The sequence below is a fragment of the Lithobates pipiens genome, unplaced genomic scaffold (assembly GCF_037356315.1).
Source record: "Lithobates pipiens isolate NorthernLeopardFrog02 unplaced genomic scaffold, aLitPip1_a1.2 Scaffold_23, whole genome shotgun sequence".
NCBI lineage: Eukaryota > Metazoa > Chordata > Amphibia > Anura > Ranidae > Lithobates > Lithobates pipiens.
The window spans coordinates 120,307,708-120,317,430 of NW_027507785.1; the positions used below are offsets into that span (position 1 = coordinate 120,307,708).

General features: G+C 44.7%; 1 long non-coding RNA gene across 1 annotated transcript; it reads left to right on the top strand.

Moving 5' to 3' along the window:
- Nucleotides 1-600: 600 nt before the first annotated feature.
- On the top strand, nt 601-7,320 carry LOC143927851 (uncharacterized). The gene is made up of 2 exons (XR_013262331.1): nt 601-1,115; nt 4,982-7,320. It is a non-coding gene; the product is annotated as an uncharacterized LOC143927851 (long non-coding RNA).
- The last annotated feature ends 2,403 nt before the right edge of the window (nt 7,321-9,723 follow it).

Here is a 9,723-nt window from a genome sequence, read left to right on the forward strand (position 1 = left end):
AAAAAGCACCAACCTTCCCACTTATGGAAGAGATAAGGGAGGTAGTTACGGAGGAATGGCAGAAGATGGAAAAAAGGCCGGTCGCTTATAACCGTTTTCATAAGTTATATCCCCTATCTGACTCAGATACACAGCTATTTGATTCTTTACCATCAGTGGACGCTTCTATTATAAGCTTAGCAAGAAATACTACACTGCCCTTGGAAGATAAATGACGCGCTTGATCGCAAAATTGACGCAGACCTCAAGAAAGCTTATCAAGCGGCCGGAGTGGCCTGTAAACCAGCGGTGGCCCTAACTTCGGTTTCCAGGGCGACAAAGGCTTGGATGGATAATATTGAGTTAGCTTTGAAGCAAGGTATCAAGCCAGACGAGGTTATCAAAGCCCTTGATGAATTGAAGTTAGCTTTAGATTTCATGGCTGAAGCTCCCATTGATACATTGAGATGTTCCGCACGGGGCATGCTATACTCATTGACCGCCAGAAGAGCACTTTTGTTAAAATCATGGTCAACAGACCCCTCCTCCAAACAACATGGTGCCGCATACCCTATGATGGGAAAGCATTTTTTGTCGAAAAGCTCGATACCGCCTATAAGGGAATACTTATTAAGGTTACCAAAAGATATACTAAGTTAAAGGTCTAAGATAATATGCTTAGGCGTGCATTTCACTAAGTTCAGAATTAAGATGCAAGATGTTGACATATTAGGAAGCATCTGTCTGCGGTAAGAGGCACAAAGCTAAGATAGGACTGGTTACGCAAGAATATGGTCAGTCAGCAGATGTTGAAATGACGAAATAACTATCAGAAGATTGTATTTCACCTTTGACTTAGATAATGTCATGAGTTTAAAATTGTCGATGTATGCATGAATTACCTTATTGGCCCCCCCCCACAGGGCTGTGCTTTAGCTCAAACTAAATAAAACTGCTGTGTGTGCTTCAATATACACAGTCATTATTCACGTACAAATCGTGTATGTGTGATGTCTGTCCACCGGTGATCGGGACCTCCGCTCCTCCATCCTAGCCTAGGCTACCAGGGGTTACTTACAGAAGACGAGCAACCTAACAGTTTTGGTACCAGAAAAGTGGGGTTCGTCTTGCGACAGGTAAGTCACTTTACTCTTTTTACCTGATTGGTGAATGGTGTAAACACTTACTCTGTCCGGGCGGCCGCTACGAACTTAGTTTAAAATTAAAAAAAATAACTGTGCCTTCGCGGCGGACTAGGCTGGTCCCTCGGAAGGTTAAAAGGGCTCGCAAGGAATTTATAGGTTTAGGGGAGTCCGACTAGGTTGGTCTGACTTAAAACTATTGGTAATAGTATTTTTAACACGGGAAGTAGTAGATTACGCCCGTGACAAAGGGATTGGTGGAGTGGACGCCCATTTGAAAAATTTTTTTTTTTTTTTAAAAGTGCACTATAAATTGATAAATGTATTGCAATACGGTTATTTCATGTCTTAAAGTATATTAAGAATATCTGTTTCTCTCTAGGTACGTGTGTAAGTATATAGAGTATAAGTTTTAATATAGAGTATAAGGAAAATAATTGTTGTTGTTTAAATAAGTGCAGAGTATGAGGAGCCCTCTTGTAGTGACATAGCATCCGCCTGCCCCCATTGCACGTTAGGTCTACTCTTCCTATGAATAGATGACAAGTGGATTTTACTGACCACCAGACCAGGGGGGTTCTCTTGCAGACTTGGTGTAAGAGGGGTATATCCCGCCACCAGGAAAGATTTACCCTTTATCGTATATTAAGGGTGAATCTTCATAGTTTTATATAAGTCCATCTGCCCCAAAAAAGATCAGGGATCCTACTCCCAGACCAGAGACCGGATTGTTGGACAAACCAGGTGTTATCACCTGTGTCCTGCCACTAGACTCACACTTCCCAGACTACTAGATGGGGAATTCTGCAGCAACCCAAGCCATGGCCACCCCATCACCCTATGAATTTGTCAGTAATATGATCCCTGGCCCCCAGGTAGAACCATTTTGGACACAAGTCCGGGAAAGGTGTCACCAATTGGGAATCCATGACCCAGGACCCCAAGGTCCTTGTTCAGAGGAAGATTGGCAAGAAGTCAGTAAAATTTGTCAGGTACATAAGCATTCTTATCCTCCCTGCAAAGGGGCTGACCCACAATACATGAAGGATTGTTTCTGTGCATGGAACAAATGCCTTGGAAAATATAGGCAATTGTGGACAGCAAGGACATTGGAAATCCCAGTGCCCTTATAGGACTGGACAGATTAGAGCAAGAGGCAGAGGCAGGGGATTTGACCCCCAGACCCGCCCACAGTATCCCCGTTATCTGCCATACCAGAACCCTCGTCAACCACTACCCCAATATCCTACACAGCCACAAATAATGCACTGAGGGAAACTCTGTTGGTATTAATGGGACACCTGTCACCCATCCCATCACTCCACCACTGACTGTAGCCACTCCAGAAGGACAGAAATTATGTACCCAAACTTTTGCCGTCTTGTCCTCATGCCCTGTGCCCCTTATGGGACGGGACCTCTTGGCACAACTGTGTATTACCATTAAGTTTAATAGAGAAGGTTCCCTTACCGCTAGTTCACCATTATGTGACTTACATGGCCCTAAGCGACATGCACACAGAGGCTTCTTTATGCTACTCCCCGCCTCTCTCGAAACACATGCTATCTGGGCGGAAAACAAAGGTAGCGTAGGTTTCATTAACTGTACGCCTTACTCGCCTCAGATGCGCCCTGACGCAGAAGCACAATATCACAAACAATACCCCCTGCCCCCCGAAAAGACCCAAGGCATTGCCCCCCAGATCGATGACTACATATCTAAAGGCATCCTAAAACCAATCATTAGCCCCTGGAACACACCCATTTACCCTGTAAAGAAGGCCAGTGGCGAGTGGAGACTCGTCCAAGACCTCAGAGCAGTAAACAAACAAGTGATTCCCCTCCCACCCCTAGTCTCAGACATCACTTTTATTTTTTCATGCATACCGGCAGACTCTCTATGCTACACAGTAATTGATTTAGCGAATGCTTTCTTTAGCATTCCCATTGCAGAGGAAGCCCAACCTATGTTTGCTTTCTCCTGGGCCGGGGGCCAACTAACCTGGCAAGGGTATGTAGACAGTCCAGCCGCCTTCTCTATGGTACTCAACGAGACTGTCAAGTCTTGGACTTCTGAGCGTGGGTCGGTACTAATACAGTATGTGGACGACCTGCTCCTGTGCAGTCGAACTGCTGAAGATTGTGCGGTCGATTCAACATCACTGTTACAACACCTCGCTCACGCCGGGCATCTAGCCTCAAGGAAGAAAATACAATGGTGCCAGCCACAGGTAGAATACCTAGGGTGCATTCTAAAGGAAGGGACAAGGCTAGTGTCCCCCAAACGTGCCGCAGCCCTTCGAGCTCTCAGTCCCCCAAAAGACAAAGCCGCCCTACTCTCGTTCTTGGGTGCAATGGTATATTGCCGCCAATGGATTCCTGACTGTTCTCATTATGATAGTATCCTAAGAGAGGCTACTGGCTCGACAGCCCCTAAATTAATAGATTGGACTGAAGACAGACTACAAGCTTTTCAAGCTCTGTTAAACAGTCTGTCAAATGCTCCCGCCCTAGGGTTGGTAGACTATGGTAAAGCTTTTCAACTATACTGTGTAGTCTCGGGGACCTCTTTTGCCGCGGTTTTGACACAACAGCATGGAACAGGCTACCGCCCTGTCTCCTACCTATCTAAAAAAAACTCCCCCTTCAGGTTCAAGGCATGCCATCATGCCTTCAGAATTTAGCCGCCTGTGCTATGGCCGTACAAGATGCCAACAAGATTGTCTTGGGACACCCGATGACGCTTTACACCACACATTCTGTCACCCACCTCATACAGAACATGAACACCCAACACATGACCTCACAAAGACTCAGTGGATATGAGATTTCCCTCATGAACACAGACAATCTGTCTCTCAAATATGTTCCCGCTAGCAACCCTGCTGTCCGCCTCCTGCACTCCATGCTGCGTCTACCACAAGACCCAGACCAGCTTCATGACTGTGTGGAAAAAGTGGAATCCATCACATCCCCTAGACCTGATCTCACGGATACACCTATTATAGATGCGGAAGATGTTTTCGTTGACGGTAGTTGCTCCCGCCCCTCTGATTCCACTTTCCTAACAGGTTATGCGATAGTCCAATTACCAGACAAGGTGCTAGAAGCCAAGCCGCTACCTCCCTCTTCAGCCCAAGTAGCAGAATTGGAAGCTCTCACCAGAGCCTGCATTCTATTCACTGATAAAAAGGTGAACATTTACACTGACAGTAGATATGCTTTCGGATTGGTGCATGACTTTGGTGTGATATGGGCTAATAGAGGTTTCAAAACCGCAGACAATAGACTAATTGCCAATTCAACACATATTATGGCTCTTCTCCAGGCCATCCTTCTCCCAAAGGAAGTGGCTATTATCAAGGTAAAAGCCCATTCCTCGGATAACAGTAAAATATCCAAGGGTAACGCCCTAGCCGATAGGACTGCAAAGCAGGCTGCCGCCTCCTCCCCTAACCCCCCTGCCCCCACAACAGTTTTCTTTAAAGAGCATTTCACTTCATCTAACTTCAAAACAATTGTAGCACAAATACAAACAATGGCCACAGACCAGGACGTTCGTTTCTGGGTCGCTGCAGGATTGACCAAAGACCCCGAGGGTCTTTGGACAAAAGAGGGGAAGGTACTGGGAATACCTGAAGCAAGTTGCATAGGAGCTGCCCCTTTAACCAACCTGTATAATAAATCTTTTTGTACAAATAATTTGAATAAACAAATCCAACTTCTGACTATTACCCCCATTAGACCCTAACTCTGACATTAACATTTATTCCCAACAGGAAGTGTACGTGAAAAATCTGGTAAGTATGCTCCACGAAATAAACGAACAAGTTTCTGTCACCTTTTTCCCTCTTCCCACAGAACCAACGCATCCCTTCATCCCTGGGGATAAAGTGCTGATCAAACAATTAGCACAAAGAAAGAGTATCGGACCGGCTTTCTCAGGACCATGGAAGGTGGAAAAGGTATCCAGGACCGCAGTGTTAACAGACCTAGGAAACACCTGGATCCACGCCAGCCGTCTTAAAAAGTGTCCCCAGCTTCCCTCAACTCCAGAGCCCCTGGCAGTGGCAGAGAGCAGCAACTCCCAAGAACAAGATCTACAAGAAGTTCAGAGAGGCATAGAACAAATTTCCCTGGAAGATCCCACACCCCCTCAAAAGGACAAAACAGAGCCAACAACTGCCAGGATGAGAAACGAAGAAGAAGAACAGAACTCTTAGATAACAAATAATCAGAACTTTAAAAAACAAAGATGCTTTCTCCATCAGTGTCAGGGAAGGCCTTGTGCCTCTTATGCTGTATTACCCTAGTAGTGTTCCTACCAACCTGGTTGATAGCTAACTGTATATATCATCCAGAAGACTTAGGTCTATTAAAAGGGATATGTGGACCACCTAAGATGAATAATACCCCCGGCCAAAGACATAGTAGAAGTATTGTACCCGTTAATGAGTTACCTAAGGGACTGACTAGCAAGATGTTACTACTAAAATTCAAATATAGCTATGCTCAAAAATCTGGTTTTGAGAAATGCTGGATTTGCAGCAAGCTACATCCCAGTACAGCTAGAATCCCTCTCATGGCAGTCCCCTTGAATTTTACCCCCCTCCTTAATGGAACACCCCCTATCGTCCTAACCAATGTTACTAGGACCCTTCCAAATAAAACCCTCACTTTCCAAATTATAGGTAGAAGTCACTTCCCAGACTGGTGTTTCCGACTGGGAAACACCACAGATGGAGCCGAGGTTTGCAAACAAGCAAAACTTAACATTTCAATGACATCATTTAACAGTCCTTCTTTCTTCCATACTTCAGATCCCACCCTAAATGCCACCTTTTTAGACTTTCTTAGCTCCAGTACCAAGACTACAATACACCAATTAATGTCAATTCTGGTGCTCTCTGGCCTTTCTGATACTCTTAGGAACGTGTTCCATAAACGACCCCTAGCTCTAGGAAATACCATATATATATGCTGCGGCAAACTCTGTCACCCCTGGATCCCAACCAAACCCCAGGGGTGGTGTTACCTTGCAGCCCTGGTTCCTATTATGGGGGTATTAGGGGATAACAAGGGAAGTCACCTCCTTGAAGCCAGCATGCATCCTAGATATCCCCTTAGACACCGTAATAAACGAGAATTGTTTTTAGAAAAAGATATGGCCTGGGCATGGTTCCCTTCCTGGACAGGGTGGGGAATTGACCTAATGAAAAGATTAAATAATTACACTGGCATAATTGATGATATTCTGGAGGAAAATTCTGATGACATAACCAAACTAAATCTAGAAACTAGGGCAATTAGGAAGCAACTAGAACTACATGAGTTGGCTATAGAAAGTATGAGTGCAGCCCTTACTGGCCTCTGTGAGACTACTGAGGATTATGAGTGCTGTACCTGGATTCATAATACCAGCATCGAAGTCCCAGACTACTATGACGTTATTGCCCAACACAGGGAAGAGGTAAATAAACTACAGAAAGAGGCAAGGAACATAGGAAAAAACTGGGATCCCTTCTCGAGCAGTTTTAGTTTTGGGGGATTAATATCTTGGCTCCGAAATGCTGCCATGACAATTGTCACTGTGATTCTCTTCATTCTATTTTTATATGCCTGTTATAAGATAATCAAATGTTTATGTAAAAAGGGAAACACGGTCGCTCCGAAGGATCTGAAACTCACTTCCATTGTTAAGGATCCAACGGTATGGTATAAAAACCAAGAGCATAAGGGTTCGGAGTATGAAGCCTGTGCTATTAAATTAGAAAAGGAATGATCATTATGTAAATCACAGAATGATCAAAGGGAGGATTATAAGGGAATACTTATTAAGGTTACCAAAAGATATACTAAGTTAAAGGTCTAAGATAATATGCTTAGGCGTGCATTTCACTAAGTTCAGAATTAAGATGCAAGATGTTGACATATTAGGAAGCATCTGTCTGCGGTAAGAGGCACAAAGCTAAGATAGGACTGGTTACGCAAGAATATGGTCAGTCAGCAGATGTTGAAATGACGAAATAACTATCAGAAGATTGTATTTCACCTTTGACTTAGATAATGTCATGAGTTTAAAATTGTCGATGTATGCATGAATTACCTTATTGGCCCCCCCCACAGGGCTGTGCTTTAGCTCAAACTAAATAAAACTGCTGTGTGTGCTTCAATATACACAGTCATTATTCACGTACAAATCGTGTATGTGTGATGTCTGTCCACCGGTGATCGGGACCTCCGCTCCTCCATCCTAGCCTAGGCTACCAGGGGTTACTTACAGAAGACGAGCAACCTAACACCGCCATTAACCGCTTGACAGGGGGAAAGAGTGGCCTAATAACTCAGTATAGGAACAGGAGGAAAAAGTTTACGGCTTGCCCTTCTTTTCAACAGAGGAACAAGGACAACAGGTTATATAGGCCTGGGAGGGAATATAGAAGAGGCTGGAGAGGTTCCCTGGTGACCTTCTTAAAGATGGGAAAACAGAAATCTACATCTACTACGCCCGAAAACCAAAAGTCTTTTGGACTTCCAGCCCATCCAATCCGGTCCAGTGGGGGCTCGTCTCAGGGCCTTCACTCAAGTTTGGGTGAAATCTTGCACAGATCAGTGGGTCATGTCCACAATACTCCATGGGCACTTCTGGATGTTCAGGCACCGCCCAGCCCATTCTTCCTTTTTGCCTACCAAGATCCCAAGTTTCAGAGAAAAACAGGAAATTCTCATCCAATATGTTCAAACACTAATACGCCAAGAGGCAGTAATATCAGTTCCAGAGTCAGAAAGATTTTTGGGTTTTTATTCCCCAATCTTTTTAGTTCCCAAAAAAACAGGAGGCTGGAGGCTGGTTCTGGATTTAAAGTGTCTAAACAAATTCATCAGTCTAGAACATTTCAAAATGGAATCTCTCAATACGGTAATTCTAGCAGTGCAACCGGAGGATTGGATGGTCTCTATAAACCTCAGAGATCTGTAACTACATATTCCAATTCATCACAATTTCCAGCTCTTTTTAGGATTTAAAGTGGGGGAACTCCATCTACAGTTTCAGTGTCTGCCTTTCAGCATAGCAACAGCCCCCAAAACCTTTTCAAAAGTTTTGGTGGCAATTCTAGCTCCTCTTCAGGAGAAGGGAATACATATCCTACACTATCTAGACAATATACTGATTCTGTCTCAACACAAGGAAATGCTCCAGGATCTCCTACAGGAAGTGGTGGACACATTAACAAGGTACGGTTGGCTAATAAACTATCTGAAGAGTCATTTTTTTTCCAGCACAAAAAATGATATACCTTGGAGCATTGTTCAATACCTCAACGAGAACAGTGTCACTCCCTCTGGAGAAGGTCCCTCTAATCATAGCCAAAGTAGGGAGAGCTGAGCTATCGCAAGCAAAACATTGTCAGCAGCAAAGTGTCTGAGTCTTTTGGGATCATTTTCCTCATACATTCCAATGGTGAAAGGGGCCCAGTGGCACCTCCGCACTTTTCAGCGAGAGTTCCTCCCCCAGTAGAAGAGGGGGTCCCTATCTCAGAAGATTCTAATAACATGTTTGATGAAATCTAGTCTATGGTGGTGGACAAGACCCCACAACCTGTTAAATCACTATCACCTTAGTCCCATCTTCTTCTAGTATCCTCTCTGAGAGGCAAGTCCATCTTGCTACAGATTGACAACAAATCGGCAGTAGCCTATGTCCAGAATCCAGGAGGGACACGGACCAGGTCTTTCTCCAACGAGGTGGCCCCAATAATACTCTGGGCCGAAGAGAATATCACCAACCTCAGAGCGTCTTATATCCCAGCTCTCAAAAATCACCTAGCAGATTGCCTATCAAGGAAATTCATCAACAAACAATGGTCCTTGAACCAGGAGGTTTTCCAATGGATCTGCCACCAATGGGGCAGCCCTCAAGTGGACCTTTTTGCATTCTCGCTCAATGCCAAAACACCCCGCTTCTTCTCGAGGTTTCCAGTCAGGGGTTCAGCGGAGGTGGATGCCCTCGTCCAACAATGGAGCTTCCAAGTAGGATATGCATTTCCTCCGACCCCTCTGATTATGAGATTTCTTCAATGCCTAACAGAAGAACAAGTATCCATCCTAGCAGTAATCCCTTTACTGCCCAAGAAGACTCTGGTTTACCCTGTTGTCCAGGCTGTCTCTTTGCAACCCCTTAACACTTTCGGTCACACACAATTTTCTGTCCCAGGGGAACCTCTTCCATCCACATCCAGATGTGCTGGATTTGAGGGTCCGGAGGTTGAGCGGGAGAGGCTGGAAAAAATTGGGTTGCTCCCATAGAGTAATTCAGACATTAATTCAAGCCAGAAAAGCCTCCACCAATAGCACCTACTACAAGGTTGGGAAAAAATTTACAGAAGTTAACGTTTTCAACCCGTTAAAGCCAGGAACTCATGAACTGCTTTTGTTTCTTCAAAAGGGTTTAGATCTAGGTCTGGGACTTAGCTCACTGAAGGTTCAGGTCTCAGCTTTATCAGCCCTAACAGACACCAGATGGGACCATCTGAAGCAAGAATGGGTGCTCCCAGCCTTTGGGGAAGACCCATCAACATCAAAGGTGCACGAGCTGGACATGG